At 43.8% G+C, this 20,738-nt stretch overlaps 1 long non-coding RNA gene across 8 annotated transcripts in view; it reads left to right on the forward strand.

Moving 5' to 3' along the window:
- The window catches only part of LOC307181276, a 2,057,065-nt gene that overhangs the window by 1,893,004 nt on the left and 143,323 nt on the right, over positions 1 to 20,738 (forward strand). Inside the window, exon 10 of one of the 8 annotated variants that reach the window (XR_013826310.1) lies at positions 20,326 to 20,407. The exons of the other annotated variants lie outside the window; for them this stretch is intronic. This is a non-coding gene — a long non-coding RNA (uncharacterized lncRNA). The remainder of the gene's footprint in view (positions 1 to 20,325; positions 20,408 to 20,738) is intronic. 8 annotated transcript variants of the gene reach the window in all.

The raw sequence follows: 20,738 nt of genomic DNA on the forward strand, positions 1-20,738 counted from the left end.
TAATTTCCCTAAGCTATAGGACCATAAGTGGAAGTGCCCTAGGTTCTGTTGCTTTGTTTTTTAGATGTTTCAGGAAACACCATACACTTCTCCCGAGTGGTTGTTGGCAATTTACATCCCGCCCATCAGCATAACAAGGCTCCCAGTTCTCCATGGCCTGTCCTGCCTTTCTGGATTTTACACTTTTTTCAGATGGCCCTTTTGACCGGGGGGAAGTGAGACTTCATTGTAGTGCAGATTTCCTTTGCAAGTTTGCTTGGTTGGCCAAAAAGGGCATATGCGTTTTCTCCTGAATATATTCAGGAAAAAACGCATACGCCCTTTTTGGCCAAGTGCATCATTGTGTACGTTCTGCCTCTTTTCCTATGCTTTCAATGCAATTCCAGTCTACCTCCTGAAATCGGTTTCCTGCAATTCTGCCCCGCTTTCAAGTCCTCTTGGCAGCCTTAGTTCAGTGTATTTTTGGACGATAGCTGTCATTTATAACTCTGCAGGTTTGTGAATTACAGTGCCCCTGAGCTCCTTTCTTCAACTCGCTTTCTTGTGACCTGGCCGCAACACCGCAGGATGGCTTCAGGCCCTAATCTGGTTCCGGCCCGGCATGCTGAGCCTTTGGTTAATTCCTCTTCCTGGTGGGAAATGAGAGTTAAATTTGCCTGTCCAGACACCTCCAGCTAGCCTCTCATTGGTTCTCGCTATTCCTGTTCATCTTCCACAGAAATTGCAAACTGGGCCAAACAGGAGGTTAAAGGGACTGACTCTCCAAGTGGGGAGAGTGTTAGTAAAGCGTCTGGAATGTTGCACCCGAGTACCAGGGGAGGAAAACTGAGCCATATTTGAACACGTCTCCCGATCACATGGTTGATCATACTCTAGGTTCCACATGCATGTTTTAGCTGAAGGAATCATACCTTAAACCTGGGTAGTTGAAACCCGTGGAATGGGTACCATGCAATATGACTTCAAAGGGTCTTCATTTGCTCACCGAACCTCTGCAATCCTATCACTGCTGCGTTTATGCCCCTGTACACATGCTTGATTCTCTTTCGGAGACATAGCTATCCATAGGTTTTAAGATACTTACTAGTCAGGTACATTCTTAGGCGTTTAATATGGGGTGTTGAGTCCATTTCGTTGAGCAAGGAGTAGCTCTTGTCTATTCCATATTTGGCTTAAGGAACTTTATCTGTGCTCATTTCAATCTCTGGTTTTATGCAGCACCCCAACTCACCTTTACCCTTAAGCAAGCATAAGTTGGTTTTCTAAATTTGAGACCCTGTTCTGTTCTGTAATTCAGTTCCTGTGTAGCCAAGTTTACATTCCGTGTATTACTGATATCTTATGATGTTTCTTTTTCTGTGTGACTTACTTCAGTTAGAATCATCATACCTGAATCCACTCATTGTGCTGCTAAGGGCCTGATGACACAGATTTCATTGCTGAGTGATATTGCTTTGTAAGTAAATACCACAACTTCTTTATCCATTTTTCACTTTCTGCGATGTTGAACTTGTACTGTAAACGAGGTTCTTGTAAACAGAGCCGTTCCAAACTTTGGGGTGGCTGTGTCTTTTTGATTTTAATTTCCCTAAGCTATAGGACCATAAATGGAAGTGCCCTAGGTTCTGTTGCTTTGTTTTTTAGATGTTTCAGGAAACACCATACACTTCTCCCGAGTGGTTGTTGGCAATTTACATCCCGCCCATCAGCATAACAAGGCTCCCAGTTCTCCATGGCCTGTCCTGCCTTTCTGGATTTTACACTTTTTTCAGATGGCCCTTTTGACCGGGGGGAAGTGAGACTTCATTGTAGTGCAGATTTCCTTTGCAAGCTTGCTTGGTTGACCAAAAAGGGCGTATGCGTTTTTTCCTGAATATATTCAGGAAAAAACGCATACGCCCTTTTTGGCCAAGTGCATCATTGTGGACGTTCTGCCTCTTTTCCTTTGCTTTCAATGCAATTCCAGTCTACCTCCTGAAATCGGTTTCCTGCAATTCTGCCCCGCTTTCAAGTCCTCTTGGCAGCCTTACTTCAGTCTATTTTTGGACGATAGCTGTCATTTATAACTCTGCAGGTTTGTGAATTACAGTGCCCCTGAGCTCCTTTCTTCAACTTGCTTTCTTGTGACCTGGCCGCAACACCGCAGGATGGCTTCAGGCCCTAATCTGGTTCCGGCACGGCATGCTGAGCCTTTGGTTATTTCCTTTTCCTGGTGGGAAATGAGAGTTAAATTTGCCCGTCCAGACACCTCCAGCTAGTCTCTCATTGGTTCTCGCTATTCCTGTTCATCTTCCACAGAAATTGCAAACTGGGCCAAACAGGAGGTTAAAGGCGCTGACTCTCCAAGTGGGGAGAGTGTTAGTAAAGCGTCTGGAATGTTGCACCCGAGTACCAGGGGAGGAAAACTGAGACATATTTGAACACGTCTCCCGTTCACATGGTTGATCATACTTGGGTTCCACATGCATGTTTTAGCTGAAGGAAGAATACCTTAAACCTGGAGAGTTAAGACCCGTGTAATGGGTACCATGCAATATGACTTCAAAGGGTCTTCATTTGCTCACCAAACCTCTCCAATCCTATCACTGCTGCGTTTATGCCCCTGTACACATGCTTGATTCTCTTTCGGAGACATAGCAATCCATAGGTTTTAAGATACTTACTAGTCAGTTACATTCTTAGGCGTTTAATATGGGGTGTTGAGTCCATTTCGTTGAGCAAGGAGTAGCTCTTGTCTATTCCATATTTGGCTTAAGGAACTTTATCTGTGCTCATTTCAATCTCTGGTTTTATGCAGCACCCCAACTCACCTTTACCCTTAAGCAAGAATAAGTTGGTTTTCTAAATTTGAGACCCTGTTCTGTTCTGTAATTCAGTTCCTGTGTAGCCAAGTTTACATTCCGTGTATTACTGATATCTTATGATGTTTCTTTTTCTGTGTGACTTATTTCAGTTAGAATCATCATACCTGAATCCACTCATTGTGCTGCTAAGGGCCTGATGACACAGATTTCATTGCTGAGTGATATTGCTTTGTAAGTAAATACCACAACTTCTTTATCCATTTTTCACTTTCTGCGATGTTGAACTTGTACTGTAAACGAGGTTCTTGTAAACAGAGCCGTTCCAAACTTCGGGGTGGCTGTGTCTTTTTGATTTTAATTTCCCTAAGCTATAGGACCATAAGTGGAAGTGCCCTAGGTTCTGTTGCTTTGTTTTTTAGATGTTTCAGGAAACACCATACACTTCTCCTGAGTGGTTGTTGGCAATTTACATCCCGCCCATCAGCATAACAAGGCTCCCAGTTCTCCATGGCCTGTCCTGCCTTTCTGGATTTTACACTTTTTTCAGATGGCCCTTTTGACCGGGGGGAAGTGAGACTTCATTGTAGTGCAGATTTCCTTTGCAAGTTTGCTTGGTTGGCCAAAAAGGGCATATGCGTTTTCTCCTGAATATATTCAGGAAAAAACGCATATGCCCTTTTTGGCCAAGTGCATCATTGTGTACGTTCTGCCTCTTTTCCTATGCTTTCAATGCAATTCCAGTCTACCTCCTGAAATCGGTTTCCTGCAATTCTGCCCCGCTTTCAAGTCCTCTTGGCAGCCTTAGTTCAGTGTATTTTTGGACGATAGCTGTCATTTATAACTCTGCAGGTTTGTGAATTACAGTGCCCCTGAGCTCCTTTCTTCAACTCGCTTTCTTGTGACCTGGCCGCAACACCGCAGGATGGCTTCAGGCCCTAATCTGGTTCCGGCCCGGCATGCTGAGCCTTTGGTTAATTCCTCTTCCTGGTGGGAAATGAGAGTTAAATTTGCCTGTCCAGACACCTCCAGCTAGCCTCTCATTGGTTCTCGCTATTCCTGTTCATCTTCCACAGAAATTGCAAACTGGGCCAAACAGGAGGTTAAAGGGACTGACTCTCCAAGTGGGGAGAGTGTTAGTAAAGCGTCTGGAATGTTGCACCCGAGTACCAGGGGAGGAAAACTGAGACATATTTGAACACGTCTCCCGATCACATGGTTGATCATACTCTAGGTTCCACATGCATGTTTTAGCTGAAGGAATCATAACTTAAACCTGGGTAGTTGAAACCCGTGGAATGGGTACCATGCAATATGACTTCAAAGGGTCTTCATTTGCTCACCGAACCTCTCCAATCCTATCACTGCTGCGTTTATGCCCCTGTACACATGCTTGATTCTCTTTCGGAGACATAGCAATCCATAGGTTTTAAGATACTTACTAGTCAGGTACATTCTTAGGCGTTTAATATGGGGTGTTGAGTCCATTTCGTTGAGCAAGGAGTAGCTCTTGTCTATTCCATATTTGGCTTAAGGAACTTTATCTGTGCTCATTTCAATCTCTGGTTTTATGCAGCACCCCAACTCACCTTTACCCTTAAGCAAGCATAAGTTGGTTTTCTAAATTTGAGACCCTGTTCTGTTCTGTAATTCAGTTCCTGTGTAGCCAAGTTTACATTCCGTGTATTACTGATATCTTATGATGTTTCTTTTTCTGTGTGACTTACTTCAGTTAGAATCATCATACCTGAATCCACTCATTGTGCTGCTAAGGGCCTGATGACACAGATTTCATTGCTGAGTGATATTGCTTTGTAAGTAAATACCACAACTTCTTTATCCATTTTTCACTTTCTGCGATGTTGAACTTGTACTGTAAACGAGGTTCTTGTAAACAGAGCCGTTCCAAACATTGGGGTGGCTGTGTCTTTTTGATTTTAATTTCCCTAAGCTATAGGACCATAAGTGGAAGTGCCCTAGGTTCTGTTGCTTTGTTTTTTAGATGTTTTAGGAAACACCATACACTTCTCCTGAGTGGTTGTTGGCAATTTACATCCCGCCCATCAGCATAACAAGGCTCCCAGTTCTCCATGGCCTGTCCTGCCTTTCTGGATTTTACACTTTTTTCAGATGGCCCTTTTGACCGGGGGGAAGTGAGACTTCATTGTAGTGCAGATTTCCTTTGCAAGCTTGCTTGGTTGGCCAAAAAGGGCGTATGCGTTTTTTCCTGAATATATTCAGGAAAAAACGCATACGCCCTTTTTGGCCAAGTGCATCATTGTGGACGTTCTGCCTCTTTTCCTATGCTTTCAATGCAATTCCAGTCTACCTCCTGAAATCGGTTTCCTGCAATTCTGCCCGCTTTCAAGTCCTCTTGGCAGCCTTACTTCAGTTTATTTTTGGACGATAGCTGTCATTTATAACTCTGCATGTTTGTGAATTACAGTACCCCTGAGCTCCTTTCTTCAACTCGCTTTCTTTTGAGCTGGCCGCAACACCGCAGGATGGCTTCAGGCCCTAATCTGGTTCTGGTACGGCACGCTGAGCCTTTGGTTATTTCCTCTTCCTGGTGGGAAATGAGAGTTAAATTTGCCCGTCCAGACACCTCCAGCTAGCCTCTCATTGGTTCTCGCTATTCCTGTTCATCTTCCGCAGAAATTGCAAACTGGGCCAAACAGGAGGTTAAAGGCGCTGACTCTCAAAGTGGGGAGAGTGTTAGTAAGGCGTCTGGAATGTTGCACCCGAGTACCAGGGGAGGAAAACTGAGACATATTTGAACACGTCTCCCGTTCACATGGTTGATCATACTTGGGTTCCACATGCATGTTTTAGCTGAAGGAAGAATACCTTAAACCTGGAGATTTGAGACCCGTGTAATGGGTACCATGCAATATGACTTCAAAGGGTCTTCATTTGCTCACCGAACCTCTCCAATCCTATCACTGCTGCGTTTATGCCCCTGTACACATGCTTGATTCTCTTTTGGAGACGTAGCAATCCATAGGTTTTACGATACTTACTAGTCAGGTACATTCTTAGGCGTTTAATATGCGGTGTTGAGTCCATTTCGTTGAGCAAGGAGTAGCTCTTGTCTATTCCATATTTGGCTTAAGGAACTTTATCTGTGCTCATTTCAATCTCTGGTTTTATGCAGCACCCCAACTCACCTTTCCCCTTAAGCAAGCATAAGTTGGTTTTCTAAATTTGAGACCCTGTTCTGTTCTGTAATTCAGTTCCTGTGTAGCCAAGTTTACATTCCGTGTATTAGTGATATCTTATGATGTTTCTTTTTCTGTGTGACTTATTTCAGTTAGAATCATCGTACCTGAATCTACTCATTATGCTGCTACGGGCCTGATGACATAGATTTCATTGCTGAGTGATACTGCATTGTACGTAAGTACCACAAGTTCTTTATCCATTTTTCACTTTCTGTGATGTTGAACTTGTACTGTAAACGAGGTTCTTGTAAACAGAGCCGTTCCAAACTTTGGGGTGGCTGTGTCTTTTTGATTTTAATTTCCCTAAGCTATAGGACCATAAGTAGAAGTGCCCTAGGCTCTGTTGCTTTGTTTTTTAGATGTTTCAGGAAACACCATACACTTCTCCCAAGTGTCTGTTGGCAATTTACATCCCACCCATCAGCATAACAAGGCTCCCAGTTCTCAATGGCCTGTTGCCTTTCTGGATTTTACACTTTTTTCAGATGGCCCTTTTGACCGGGGGGAAGTGAGACTTCATTGTAGTGCAGATTTCCTTTGCAAGCTTGCTTGGTTGGCCAAAAAGTGCGTATGCGTTTTTTCCTGAATATATTCAGGAAAAAACGCATACGCCCTTTTTGGCCAAGTGCATCATTGTGGACGTTCTGCCTCTTTTCCTATGCTTTCAATGCAATTCCAGTCTACCTCCTGAAATCGGTTTCCTGCAATTCTACCCCGCTTTCAAGTCCTCTTGGCAGCATTACATCAGTCTATTTTTGGACAATAGCTGTCATTTATAACTCTGCAAGTTTGTGAATTACAGTGCCCCTGAGCTCCTTTCTTCAACTCGCTTTCTTGTGACCTGGCCGCAACACCGCAGGATGGCTTCAGGCCCTAATCTGGTTCCGGCACGGCACGCTGAGCCTTTGGTTAATTCCTCTTCCTGGTGGGAAATGAGAGTTAAATTTGCCCGTCCAGACACCTCCAGCTACTCTCTCATTGGTTCTCGCTATTCCTGTTCATCTTCCGCAGAAATTGCAAACTGGGCCAAACAGGAGGTTAAAGGGAGTGACTCTCCAGGTCGGGAGAGTGTTAGTAAAGCGTCTGGAATGTTGCACCCGAGTACCAGGGGAGGAAAACTGAGACATATTTGAACACGTCTCCCGATCACATGGTTGATCATACTCTAGGTTCCACATGCATGTTTTAGCTGAAGGAAGAATACCTTAAACCTGGGTAGTTGAAACCCGTGGAATGGGTACCATGCAATATGACTTCAAAGGGTCTTCATTTGCTCACCGAACCTCTCCAATCCTATCACTGCTGCGTTTATGCCCCTGTACACATGCTTGATTCTCTTTTGGAGACATAGCAATCCATAGGTTTTAAGATACTTACTAGTCAGGAACATTCTTAGGCGTTTAATATGGGGTGATGAGTCCATTTCGTTGAGCAAGGAGTAGCTCTTGTCTATTCCATATTTGGCTTAAGGAACTTTATCTGTGCTCATTTCAATCTCTGGTTTTATGCAGCACCCCAACTCACCTTTACCCTTAAGCAAGAATAAGTTGGTTTTCTAAATTTGAGACCCTGTTCTGTTCTGTAATTCAGTTCCTGTGTAGCCAAGTTTACATTCCATGTATTACTGATATCTTATGATGTTTCTTTTTCTGTGTGACTTATTTCAGTTAGAATCATCATACCTGAATCCACTCACTGTGCTGCTAAGGGCCTGATGACACAGATTTCATTGCTGAGTGATATTGCTTTGTAAGTAAATACCACAACTTCTTTATCCATTTTTCACTTTCTGCGATGTTGAACTTGTACTGTAAACGAGGTTCTTGTAAACAGAGCCGTTCCAAACTTTGGGGTGGCTGTGTCTTTTTGATTTTAATTTCCCTAAGCTATAGGACCATAAGTGGAAGTGCCCTAGGTTCTGTTGCTTTGTTTTTTAGATGTTTCAGGAAACACCATACACTTCTCCCGAGTGGTTGTTGGCAATTTACATCCCGCCCATCAGCATAACAAGGCTCCCAGTTCTCCATGGCCTGTCCTGCCTTTCTGGATTTTACACTTTTTTCAGATGGCCCTTTTGACCGGGGGGAAGTGAGACTTCATTGTAGTGCAGATTTCCTTTGCAAGCTTGCTTGGTTGGCCAAAAAGGGCGTATGCGTTTTTTCCTGAATATATTCAGGAAAAAACGCATACGCCCTTTTTGGCCAAGTGCATCATTGTGGACGTTCTGCCTCTTTTCCTATGCTTTCAATGCAATTCCAGTCTACCTCCTGAAATCGGTTTCCTGCAATTCTGCCCCGCTTTCAAGTCCTCTTGGCAGCCTTACTTCAGTCTATTTTTGGACGATAGCTGTCATTTATAACTCTGCAGGTTTGTGAATTACAGTGCCCCTGAGCTCCTTTCTTCAACTTGCTTTCTTGTGACCTGGCCGCAACACCGCAGGATGGCTTCAGGCCCTAATCTGGTTCCGGCATGGCACGCTGAGCCTTTGGTTATTTCCTTTTCCTGGTGGGAAATGAGAGTTAAATTTGCCCGTCCAGACACCTCCAGCTAGTCTCTCATTGGTTCTCGCTATTCCTGTTCATCTTCCACAGAAATTGCAAACTGGGCCAAACAGGAGGTTAAAGGCGCTGACTCTCCAAGTGGGGAGAGTGTTAGTAAAGCGTCTGGAATGTTGCACCCGAGTACCAGGGGAGGAAAACTGAGACATATTTGAACACGTCTCCCGTTCACATGGTTGATCATACGTGGGTTCCACATGCATGTTTTAGCTGAAGGAAGAATACCTTAAACCTGGAGAGTTAAGACCCGTGTAATGGGTACCATGCAATATGACTTCAAAGGGTCTTCATTTGCTCACCAAACCTCTCCAATCCTATCACTGCTGCGTTTATGCCCCTGTACACATGCTTGATTCTCTTTCGGAGACATAGCAATCCATAGGTTTTAAGATACTTACTAGTCAGGTACATTCTTAGGCGTTTAATATGCGGTGTTGAGTCCATTTCGTTGAGCAAGGAGTAGCTCTTGTCTATTCCATATTTGGCTTAAGGAAATTTATCTGTGCTCATTTCAATCTCTGGTTTTATGCAGCACCCCAACACACCTTTACCCTTAAGCAAGAATAAGTTGGTTTTCTAAATTTGAGACCCTGTTCTGTTCTGTAATTCAGTTCCTGTGTAGCCAAGTTTACATTCCGTGTATTACTGATATCTTATGATGTTTCTTTTTCTGTGTGACTTATTTCAGTTAGAATCATCATACCTGAATCCACTCATTGTGCTGCTAAGGGCCTGATGACACAGATTTCATTGCTGAGTGATATTGCTTTGTAAGTAAATACCACAACTTCTTTATCCATTTTTCACTTTCTGCAATGTTGAACTTGTACTGTAAACGAGGTTCTTGTAAACAGAGCCGTTCCAAACTTTGGGGTGGCTGTGTCTTTTTGATTTTAATTTCCCTAAGCTATAGGACCATAAATGGAAGTGCCCTAGGTTCTGTTGCTTTGTTTTTTAGATGTTTCAGGAAACACCATACACTTCTCCCGAGTGGTTGTTGGCAATTTACATCCCGCCCATCAGCATAACAAGGCTCCCAGTTCTCCATGGCCTGTCCTGCCTTTCTGGATTTTACACTTTTTTCAGATGGCCCTTTTGACCGGGGGGAAGTGAGACTTCATTGTAGTGCAGATTTCCTTTGCAAGCTTGCTTGGTTGGCCAAAAAGGGCGTATGCGTTTTTTCCTGAATATATTCAGGAAAAAACGCATACGCCCTTTTTGGCCAAGTGCATCATTGTGGACGTTCTGCCTCTTTTCCTATGCTTTCAATGCAATTCCAGTCTACCTCCTGAAATCGGTTTCCTGCAATTCTGCCCCGCTTTCAAGTCCTCTTGGCAGCCTTACTTCAGTCTATTTTTGGACGATAGCTGTCATTTATAACTCTGCAGGTTTGTGAATTACAGTGCCCCTGAGCTCCTTTCTTCAACTCGCTTTCTTGTGACCTGGCCGCAACACCGCAGGATGGCTTCAGGCCCTAATCTGGTTCCGGCACGGCACGCTGAGCCTTTGGTTAATTCCTCTTCCTGGTGGGAAATGAGAGTTAAATTTGCCCGTCCAGACACCTCCAGCTAGTCTCTCATTGGTTCTCGCTATTCTTGTTCATCTTCCGCAGAAATTGCAAACTGGGCCAAACAGGAGGTTAAAGGCGCTGACTCTCCAAGTGGGGAGAGTGTTAGTAAAGCGTCTGGAATGTTGCACCCGAGTACCAGGGGAGGAAAACTGAGACATATTTGAACACGTCTCCCGATCACATGGTTGATCATACTCTAGGTTCCACATGCATGTTTTAGCTGAAGGAAGAATACCTTAAACCTGGGTAGTTGAAACCCGTGGAATGGGTACCATGCAATATGACTTCAAAGGGTCTTCATTTGCTCACCGAACCTCTCCAATCCTATCACTGCTGCGTTTATGCCCCTGTACACATGCTTGATTCTCTTTCGGAGACATAGCAATCCATAGGTTTTAAGATACTTACTAGTCAGGAACATTCTTAGGCGTTTAATATGCGGTGTTGAGTCCATTTCGTTGAGCAAGGAGTAGCTCTTGTCTATTCCATATTTGACTTAAGGAACTTTATCTGTGCTCATTTCAATCTCTGGTTTTATGCAGCACCCCAACTCACCTTTACCCTTAAGCAAGCATAAGTTGGTTTTCTAAATTTGAGACCCTGTTCTGTTCTGTAATTCAGTTCCTGTGTAGCCAAGTTTACATTCCGTGTATTACTGATATCTTATGATGTTTCTTTTTCTGTGTGACTTACTTCAGTTAGAATCATCATACCTGAATCCACTCATTGTGCTGCTAAGGGCCTGATGACACAGATTTCATTGCTGAGTGATATTGCTTTGTAAGTAAATACCACAACTTCTTTATCCATTTTTCACTTTCTGCGATGTTGAACTTGTACTGTAAACGAGGTTCTTGTAAACAGAGCCGTTCCAAACTTTGGGGTGGCTGTGTCTTTTTGATTTTAATTTCCCTAAGCTATAGGACCATAAGTGGAAGTGCCCTAGGTTCTGTTGCTTTGTTTTTTAGATGTTTCAGGAAACACCATACACTTCTCCCGAGTGGTTGTTGGCAATTTACATCCCGCCCATCAGCATAACAAGGCTCCCAGTTCTCCATGGCCTGTCCTGCCTTTCTGGATTTTACACTTTTTTCAGATGGCCCTTTTGACCGGGGGGAAGTGAGACTTCATTGTAGTGCAGATTTCCTTTGCAAGCTTGCTTGGTTGGCCAAAAAGGGCGTATGCGTTTTTTCCTGAATATATTCAGGAAAAAACGCATACGCCCTTTTTGGCCAAGTGCATCATTGTGGACGTTCTGCCTCTTTTCCTATGCTTTCAATGCAATTCCAGTCTACCTCCTGAAATCGGTTTCCTGCAATTCTGCCCCGCTTTCAAGTCCTCTTGGCAGCCTTACTTCAGTCTATTTTTGGACGATAGCTGTCATTTATAACTCTGCAGGTTTGTGAATTACAGTGCCCCTGAGCTCCTTTCTTCAACTCGCTTTCTTTTGAGCTGGCCGCAACACCGCTGGATGGCTTCAGGCCCTAATCTGGTTCCGGTACGGCACGCTGAGCCTTTGGTTATTTCCTCTTCCTGGTGGGAAATGAGAGTTAAATTTGCCGTCCAGACACCTCCAGCTAGCCTCTCATTGGTTCTCGCTATTCCTGTTCATCTTCCGCAGAAATTGCAAACTGGGCCAAACAGGAGGTTAAAGGCGCTGACTCTCCAAGTGGGGAGAGTGTTAGTAAAGCGTCTGGAATGTTGCACCCGAGTACCAGGGGAGGAAAACTGAGACATATTTGAACACGTCTCCCGTTCACATGGTTGATCATACTTGGGTTCCACATGCATGTTTTAGCTGAAGGAAGAATACCTTAAACCTGGAGAGTTGAGACCCGTGTAATGGGTACCATGCAATATGACTTCAAAGGGTCTTCATTTGCTCACCGAACCTCTCCAATCCTATCACTGCTGCGTTTATGCCCCTGTACACATGCTTGATTCTCTTTTGGAGACGTAGCAATCCATAGGTTTTACGATACTTACTAGTCAGGTACATTCTTAGGCGTTTAATATGCGGTGTTGAGTCCATTTCGTTGAGCAAGGAGTAGCTCTTGTCTATTCCATATTTGACTTAAGGAACTTTATCTGTGCTCATTTCAATCTCTGGTTTTATGCAGCACCCCAACTCACCTTTACCCTTAAGCAAGCATAAGTTGGTTTTCTAAATTTGAGACCCTGTTCTGTTCTGTAATTCAGTTCCTGTGTAGCCAAGTTTCCATTCCGTGTATTACTGATATCTTATGATGTTTCTTTTTCTGTGTGACTTATTTCAGTTAGAATCATCATACCTGAATCCACTCATTGTGATGCTAAGGGCCTGATGACATAGATTTCATTGCTGAGTGATATTGCTTTGTAAGTAAATACCACAACTTCTTTATCCATTTTTCACTTTCTGCGATGTTGAACTTGTACTGTAAACGAGGTTCTTGTAAACAGAGGCGTCCCAAACTTTGGGGTGGCTGTGTCTTTTTGATTTTAATTTCCCTAAGCTATAGGACCATAAGTGGCAGTGCCCTAGGCTCTGTTGCTTTGTTTTTTCGATGTTTCAGGAAACACCATACACTTCTCCCGAGTGGTTGTTGGCAATTTACATCCCGCCCATCAGCATAACAAGGCTCCCAGTTCTCCATGGCCTGTCCTGCCTTTCTGGATTTTACACTTTTTTCAGATGGCCCTTTTGACCGGGGGGAAGTGAGACTTCATTGTAGTGCAGATTTCCTTTGCAAGCTTGCTTGGTTGGCCAAAAAGGGCGTATGCGTTTTTTCCTGAATATATTCAGGAAAAAACGCATACGCCCTTTTTGGCCAAGTGCATCATTGTGGACGTTCTGCCTCTTTTCCTATGCTTTCAATGCAATTCCAGTCTACCTCCTGAAATCGGTTTCCTGCAATTCTGCCCCGCTTTCAAGTCCTCTTGGCAGCCTTACTTCAGTCTATTTTTGGACGATAGCTGTCATTTATAACTCTGCAGGTTTGTGAATTACAGTGCCCCTGAGCTCCTTTCTTCAACTCGCTTTCTTGTGACCTGGCCGCAACACCGCAGGATGGCTTCAGGCCCTAATCTGGTTCCGGCCCGGCATGCTGAGCCTTTGGTTAATTCCTCTTCCTGGTGGGAAATGAGAGTTAAATTTGCCCGTCCAGACACCTCCAGCTAGCCTCTCATTGGTTCTCGCTATTCCTGTTCATCTTCCGCAGAAATTGCAAACTGGGCCAAACAGGAGGTTAAAGGGACTGACTCTCCAAGTGTGGGAGAGTGTTAGTAAAGCGTCTGGAATGTTGCACCCGAGTACCAGGGGAGGAAAACTGAGACATATTTGAACACGTCTCCCGATCACATGGTTGATCATACTCTAGGTTCCACATGCATGTTTTAGCTGAAGGAATCATACCTTAAACCAGGGTAGTTGAAACCCGTGGAATGGGTACCATGCAATATGACTTCAAAGGGTCTTCATTTGCTGACCGAACCTCTGCAGTCCTATCACTGCTGCGTTTATGCCCCTGTACACATGCTTGATTCTCTTTCGGAGACATAGCAATCCATAGGTTTTAAGATACTTACTAGTCAGGTACATTCTTAGGCGTTTAATATGGGGTGTTGAGTCCATTTCGTTGAGCAAGGAGTAGCTCTTGTCTATTCCATATTTGGCTTAAGGAACTTTATCTGTGCTCATTTCAATCTCTGGTTTTATGCAGCACCCCAACTCACCTTTACCCTTAAGCAAGCATAAGTTGGTTTTCTAAATTTGAGACCCTGTTCTGTTCTGTAATTCAGTTCCTGTGTAGCCAAGTTTACATTCCGTGTATTACTGATATCTTATGATGTTTCTTTTTCTGTGTGACTTACTTCAGTTAGAATCATCATACCTGAATCCACTCATTGTGCTGCTAAGGGCCTGATGACACAGATTTCATTGCTGAGTGATATTGTTTTGTAAGTAAATACCACAACTTCTTTATCCATTTTTCACTTTCTGCAATGTTGAACTTGTACTGTAAACGAGGTTCTTGTAAACAGAGCCGTTCCAAACTTTGGGGTGGCTGTGTCTTTTTGATTTTAATTTCCCTAAGCTATAGGACCATAAGTGGAAGTGCCCTAGGTTCTGTTGCTTTGTTTTTTAGATGTTTTAGGAAACACCATACACTTCTCCCGAGTGGTTGTTGGCAATTTACATCCCGCCCATCAGCATAACAAGGCTCCTAGTTCTCCATGGCCTGTCCTGCCTTTCTGGATTTTACACTTTTTTCAGATGGCCCTTTTGACCGGGGGGAAGTGAGACTTCATTGTAGTGCAGATTTCCTTTGCAAGCTTGCTTGGTTGGCCAAAAAGGGCGTATGCGTTTTTTCCTGAATATATTCAGGAAAAAACGCATACGCCCTTTTTGGCCAAGTGCATCATTGTGGACGTTCTGCCTCTTTTCCTATGCTTTCAATGCAATTCCAGTCTACCTCCTGAAATCGGTTTCCTGCAATTCTGCCCCGCTTTCAAGTCCTCTTGGCAGCCTTACTTCAGTCTATTTTTCGACGATAGCTGTCATTTATAACTCTGCAGGTTTGTGAATTACAGTGCCCCTGAGCTCCTTTCTTCAACTTGCTTTCTTGTGACCTGGCCGCAACACCGCAGGATGGCTTCAGGCCCTAATCTGGTTCCGGCACGGCACGCTGAGCCTTTGGTTATTTCCTCTTCCTGGTGGGAAATGAGAGTTAAATTTGCCGGTCCAGACACCTCCAGCTAGCCTCTCATTGGTTCTCGCTATTCCTGTTCATCTCCCGCAGAAATTGCAAACTGGGCCAAACAGGAGGTTAAAGGCGCTGACTCTCCAAGTGGGGAGAGTGTTAGTAAAGCGTCTGGAATGTTGCACCCGAGTACCAGGGGAGGAAAACTGAGACATATTTGAACACGTCTCCCGTTCACATGGTTGATCATACTTGGGTTCCACATGCATGTTTTAGCTGAAGTAAGAATACCTTAAACCTGGAGAGTTGAGACCCGTGTAATGGGTACCATGCAATATGACTTCAAAGGGTCTTCATTTGCTCACCGAACCTCTCCAATCCTATCACTGCTGTGTTTATGCCCCTGTACACATGCTTGATTCTCTTTTGGAGACATAGCAATCCATAGGTTTTAAGATACTTACTAGTCAGGTACATTCTTAGGCGTTTAATATGCGGTGTTGAGTCCATTTCGTTGAGCAAGGAGTAGCTCTTGTCTATTCCATATTTGACTTAAGGAACTTTATCTGTGCTCATTTCAATCTCTGGTTTTATGCAGCACCCCAACTCACCTTTACCCTTAAGCAAGCATAAGTTGGTTTTGTAAATTTGAGACCCTGTTCTGTTCTGTAATTCAGCTCCTGTGTAGCCAAGTTTACATTCCGTGTATTACTGATATCTTATGATGTTTCTTTTTCTGTGTGACTTATTTCAGTTAGAATCATCATACCTGAATCCACTCATTGTGATGCTAAGGGCCTGATGACATAGATTTCATTGCTGAGTGATATTGCTTTGTAAGTAAATACCACAACTTCTTTATCCATTTTTCACTTTCTGCGATGTTGAACTTGTACTGTAAACGAGGTTCTTGTAAACAGAGGCGTCCCAAACTTTGGGGTGGCTGTGTCTTTTTGATTTTAATTTCCCTAAGCTATAGGACCATAAGTGGCAGTGCCCTAGGCTCTGTTGCTTTGTTTTTTCGATGTTTCAGGAAACACCATACACTTCTCCCGAGTGGTTGTTGGCAATTTACATCCCGCCCATCAGCATAACAAGGCTCCCAGTTCTCCATGGCCTGTCCTGCCTTTCTGGATTTTACACTTTTTTCAGATGGCCCTTTTGACCGGGGGGAAGTGAGACTTCATTGTAGTGCAGATTTCCTTTGCAAGCGTGCTTGGTTGGCCAAAAAGGGCGTATGCGTTTTTTCCTGAATATATTCAGGAAAAAACGCATACGCCCTTTTTGGCCAAGTGCATCATTGTGGACGTTCTGCCTCTTTTCCTATGCTTTCAATGCAATTCCAGTCTACCTCCTGAAATCGGTTTCCTGCAATTCTGCCCCGCTTTCAAGTCCTCTTGGCAGCCTTACTTCAGTCTATTTTTGGACGATAGCTGTCATTTATAACTCTGCAGGTTTGTGAATTACAGTGCCCCTGAGCTCCTTTCTTCAACTCGCTTTCTTGTGACCTGGCCGCAACACCGCAGGATGGCTTCAGGCCCTAATCTGGTTCCGGCCCGGCATGCTGAGCCTTTGGTTAATTCCTCTTCCTGGTGGGAAATGAGAGTTAAATTTGCCCGTCCAGACACCTCCAGCTAGCCTCTCATTGGTTCTCGCTATTCCTGTTCATCTTCCGCAGAAATTGCAAACTGGGCCAAACAGGAGGTTAAAGGGACTGACTCTCCAAGTGTGGGAGAGTGTTAGTAAAGCGTCTGGAATGTTGCACCCGAGTACCAGGGGAGGAAAACTGAGACATATTTGAACACGTCTCCCGATCACATGGTTGATCATACTCTAGGTTCCACATGCATGTTTTAGCTGAAGGAATCATACCTTAAACCAGGGTAGTTGAAACCCGTGGAATGGGTACCATGCAATATGACTTCAAAGGGTCTTCATTTGCTCACCGAACCTCTGCAGTCCTATCACTGCTACGTTTATGCCCCTGTACACATGCTTGATTCTCTTTCGGAGACATAGCAATCCATAGGTTTTAAGATACTTACTAGTCAGGTACATTCTTAGGCGTTTAATATGGGGTGTTGAGTCCATTTCGTTGAGCAAGGAGTAGCTCTTGTCTATTCCATATTTGGCTTAAGGAACTTTATCTGTGCTCATTTCAATCTCTGGTTTTATGCAGCACCCCAACTCACCTTTACCCTTAAGCAAGCATAAGTTGGTTTTCTAAATTTGAGACCCTGTTCTGTTCTGTAATTCAGTTCCTGTGTAGCCAAGTTTACATTCCGTGTATTACTGATATCTTATGATGTTTCTTTTTCTGTGTGACTTATTTCAGTTAGAATCATCATACCTGAATCCACTCATTGTGCTGCTAAGCGCCTGATGACACAGATTTCATTGCTGAGTGATATTGTTTTGTAAGTAAATACCACAACTTCTTTATCCATTTTTCACTTTCTGCAATGTTGAACTTGTACTGTAAACGAGGTTCTTGTAAACAGAGCCGTTCCAAACTTTGGGGTGGCTGTGTCTTTTTGATTTTAATTTCCCTAAGCTATAGGACCATAAGTGGAAGTGCCCTAGGTTCTGTTGCTTTGTTTTTTAGATGTTTTAGGAAACACCATACACTTCTCCCGAGTGGTTGTTGGCAATTTACATCCCGCCCATCAGCATAACAAGGCTCCTAGTTCTCCATGGCCTGTCCTGCCTTTCTGGATTTTACACTTTTTTCAGATGGCCCTTTTGACCGGGGGGAAGTGAGACTTCATTGTAGTGCAGATTTCCTTTGCAAGCTTGCTTGGTTGGCCAAAAAGGGCGTATGCGTTTTTTCCTGAATATATTCAGGAAAAAACGCATACGCCCTTTTTGGCCAAGTGCATCATTGTGGACGTTCTGCCTCTTTTCCTATGCTTTCAATGCAATTCCAGTCTACCTCCTGAAATCGGTTTCCTGCAATTCTGCCCCGCTTTCAAGTCCTCTTGGCAGCCTTACTTCAGTCTATTTTTGGACGATAGCTGTCATTTATAACTCTGCAGGTTTGTGAATTACAGTGCCCCTGAGCTCCTTTCTTCAACTTGCTTTCTTGTGACCTGGCCGCAACACCGCAGGATGGCTTCAGGCCCTAATCTGGTTCCGGCACGGCACGCTGAGCCTTTGGTTATTTCCTCTTCCTGGTGGGAAATGAGAGTTAAATTTGCCGGTCCAGACACCTCCAGCTAGTCTCTCATTGGTTCTCGCTATTCCTGTTCATCTTCCGCAGAAATTGCAAACTGGGCCAAACAGGAGGTTAAAGGCGCTGACTCTCCAAGTGGGGAGAGTGTTAGTAAAGCGTCTGGAATGTTGCACCCGAGTACCAGGGGAGGAAAACTGAGACATATTTGAACACGTCTCCCGTTCACATGGTTGATCATACTTGGGTTCCACATGCATGTTTTAGCTGAAGTAAGAATACCTTAAACCTGGAGAGTTGAGACCCGTGTAATGGATACCATGCAGTATGACTTCAAAGGGTCTTCATTTGCTCACCGAACCTCTCCAATCCTATCACTGCTGTGTTTATGCCCCTGTACACATGCTTGATTCTCTTTTGGAGACATAGCAATCCATAGGTTTTAAGATACTTACTAGTCAGGTACATTCTTAGGCGTTTAATATGCGGTGTTGAGTCCATTTCGTTGAGCAAGGAGTAGCTCTTGTCTATTCCATATTTGACTTAAGGAACTTTATCTGTGCTCATTTCAATCTCTGGTTTTATGCATCACCCCAATTCACCTTTACCCTTAAGCAAGCATAAGTTGGTTTTCTAAATTTGAGACCCTGTTCTGTTCTGTAATTCAGTTCCTGTGTAGCCAAGTTTACATTCCGTGTATTACTGATATCTTATGATGTTTCTTTTTCTGTGTGACTTATTTCAGTTAGAATCATCATACCTGAATCCACTCATTGTGATGCTAAGGGCCTGATGACATAGATTTCATTGCTGAGTGATATTGCTTTGTAAGTAAATACCACAACTTCTTTATCCATTTTTCACTTTCTGCGATGTTGAACTTGTACTGTAAACGAGGTTCTTGTAAACAGAGGCGTCCCAAACTTTGGGGTGGCTGTGTCTTTTTGATTTTAATTTCCCTAAGCTATAGGACCATAAGTGGCAGTGCCCTAGACTCTGTTGCTTTGTTTTTTCGATGTTTCAGGAAACACCATACACTTCTCCCGAGTGTCTGTTGGCAATTTACATCCCGCCCATCAGCATAACAAGGCTCCCAGTTCTCCATGGCCTGTCCTGCCTTTCTGGATTTTACACTTTTTTCAGATGGCCCTTTTGACCGGGGGGAAGTGAGACTTCATTGTAGTGCAGATTTCCTTTGCAAGATTGCTTGGTTGGCCAAAAAGGGCGTATGCGTTTTTTCCTGAATATATTCAGGAAAAAACGCATACGCCCTTTTTGGCCAAGTGCATCATTGTGGACGTTCTGCCTCTTTTCCTATGCTTTCAATGCAATTCCAGTCTACCTCCTGAAATCGGTTTCCTGCAATTCTGCCCCGCTTTCAAGTCCTCTTGGCAGCCTTACTTCAGTCTATTTTTCGACGATAGCTGTCATTTATAACTCTGCAGGTTTGTGAATTACAGTGTCCCTGAGCTCCTTTCTTCAACTCGCTTTCTTGTGACCTGGCCGCAACACCGCAGGATGGCTTCAGGCCCTAATCTGGTTCCGGCCCGGCATGCTGAGCCTTTGGTTAATTCCTCTTCCTGGTGGGAAATGAGAGTTAAATTTGCCCGTCCAGACACCTCCAGCTAGCCTCTCATTGGTTCTCGCTATTCCTGTTCATCTTACGCAGAAATTGCAAACTGGGCCAAACAGGAGGTTAAAGGCGCTGACTCTCCAAGTGGGGAGAGTGTTAGTAAAGCGTCTGGAATGTTGCACCCGAGTACCAGGGGAGGAAAACTGAGACATATTTGAACATGTCTCCCGTTCACATGGTTGATCATACTTGGGTTCCACATGCATGTTTTAGCTGAAGGAAGAATACCTTAAACCTGGAGAGTTAAGACCCGTGTAATGGGTACCATGCAATATGACTTCAAAGGGTCTTCATTTGCTCACCAAACCTCTCCAATCCTATCACTGCTGCGTTTATGCCCCTGTACACATGCTTGATTCTCTTTCGGAGACATAGCAATCCATAGGTTTTAAGATACTTACTAGTCAGGTACATTCTTAGGCGTTTAATATGCGGTGTTGAGTCCATTTCGTTGAGCAAGGAGTAGCTCTTGTCTATTCCATATTTGGCTTAAGGAACTTTATCTGTGCTCATTTCAATCTCTGGTTTTATGCAGCACCCCAACTCACCTTTACCCTTAAGCAAGAATAAGTTGGTTTTCTAAATTTGAGACCCTGTTCTGTTCTGTAATTCAGTTCCTGTGTAGCCAAGTTTCCATTCCGTGTATTACTGATATCTTATGATGTTTCTTTTTCTGTGTGACTTATTTCAGTTAGAATCATCATACCTGAAGCCACTCATTGTGCTGCTAAGGGCCTGATGACACAGATTTCATTGCTGAGTGATATTGCTTTGTAAGTAAATACCACAACTTCTTTATCCATTTTTCACTTTCTGCGATGTTGAACTTGTACTGTAAACGAGGTTCTTGTAAACAGAGCTGTTCCAAACTTTGGGGTGGCTGTGTCTTTTTGATTTTAATTTCCCTAAGCTATAGGACCATAAATGGAAATGCCCTAGGTTCTGTTGCTTTGTTTTTTAGATGTTTCAGGAAACACCATACACTTCTCCCGAGTGGTTGTTGGCAATTTACATCCCGCCCATCAGCATAACAAGGCTCCCAGTTCTCCATGGCCTGTCCTGCCTTTCTGGATTTTACACTTTTTTCAGATGGCCCTTTTGACC

The sequence above is a fragment of the Stenella coeruleoalba genome (genome assembly GCF_951394435.1).
Source record: "Stenella coeruleoalba genome assembly, contig: scaffold_52, whole genome shotgun sequence".
Lineage (NCBI taxonomy): Eukaryota > Metazoa > Chordata > Mammalia > Artiodactyla > Delphinidae > Stenella > Stenella coeruleoalba.